A 1,634-nucleotide genomic window follows, 5' to 3' on the forward strand; every position below is an offset into this window, starting at 1 on the left:
TTGTATTTTTTTGTTACTACATTTATCTCTCCCCCCCCCCCCCAGTGGAGTATGCGGTAAGTTTACAGACTTATAACCTAGAATATAGGGTTCGATTCCCCATGGTGAACAGAGTGCGGAGAGCCTGTTGTGTAGTTTTGCACTAAAACAAACAAACTAACAAAAACATTTTACTCACTAACAGATATGTGTTGTAAGACTGTCATTACATTTTCTTGTCACTAAGGGAGATTTAAGTTGTTACATGTTATCCAATTCGAAGATAGACCGATCGATTCGTCGGACGCCGCTTTAATACGAATTTCTGCACGATCGGAATTTTGAAACGGGCGCTAGGAAACTGTTGTCTTCCTACATTACATGTATTATGGAAAGTCTCCTGGAGGTGTGGTGTGCGTTGGACAAGATAGCGGTGCGAGGGAGCTTTTGGCAATGGATACTACGCTGCATGATTGTTGCCGTCAGAAACAGATTGAAAGGACGTGGCAAAATGAGCTGTAAAAATATAAAATGAATGGACGTGGCGACATGGACTGTAAATATACGAAATGAATTGACGTGGCGACGTGGGTTGTAAAGATATGAAATGAACTGACATGACGACATGGGCTGTAAAGATATGAAATGAACTGACGTAGCGATATGGGCTGTAAAGATATGAAATGAACTGACGTGGCGACATGGGCTGTAAAAATATAAAATGAATGGACGTGGCGACATGGACTGTAAATATACGAAATGAATTGACGTGGCGACATGGGTTGTAAAGATATGAAATGAACTGACATGGCGACATGGGCTGTAATATACGAAATGAATTTACGTGGCAAAATGGGCTGTAAAAATATAAAATGAATGGACGTGGCGACATGGGCTGTAAAAATATGAAATGAATTGACGTAGCGACATGGGCTGTAAAGATATGAAATGAACTGACGTGGCGACATGGGCTGTAAAGATATGACATGAACTGACGTGGCGACATGGGCTATAAAGATAAGGTGAGGGTTCAAAATTTTTCTAGAAAAACGTATTCAACCGTTTCATTCGATCGCTAATTTGAAATGATAAAAAAATACGTAATAAAATAGAAGGAATGTGTCAATGAACGATAAAAAAAAGAAGCAAAACAATAGAATACGAAAAGGAGAAATTCTGATAGAAATATGTGCATACGAAGAAGAAGATAATTGTAAGACTGAGAAAACGTGTGAAAGAATAATGAGGTAATGAAGAAAGAAAGAAAACACCTGAGAAGGATAACGAATGTATATTTAGTACGATATATATTTAATTCTTAATATTAATCTGTTTGAAATATCGCAAAAGAAACATCATCGTAATTTTGAGTTCTTGTCGTATAAGAATGTGTTTCGTCTTAAGCAGGCCCCGGCATGGCCAGGTGGTTAGGGAGCTCGACTCGCAATCTGCGGGTTCGAATTCCCGTCCTACCAAACATGCTCGTCCTTTCAGCCGCGGTGGCGTTATAACGTGACTGTCAATCCCACTATTCGTTGGTAAAAAAAGTAGCCCAAAAGTTGGCGGTGATGAGTAGCAGACTTCCCTCTAGTCTTACACTGCTAAATTAAGGACGGCTAGAGCAAACAGCCCTCGTGTAGCTTTGCGCGAAATTC

The sequence above is a fragment of the Limulus polyphemus genome, unplaced genomic scaffold (assembly GCF_000517525.1).
Source record: "Limulus polyphemus unplaced genomic scaffold, Limulus_polyphemus-2.1.2 Scaffold5641, whole genome shotgun sequence".
NCBI classification, from domain to species: Eukaryota; Metazoa; Arthropoda; class Merostomata; order Xiphosura; family Limulidae; genus Limulus; species Limulus polyphemus.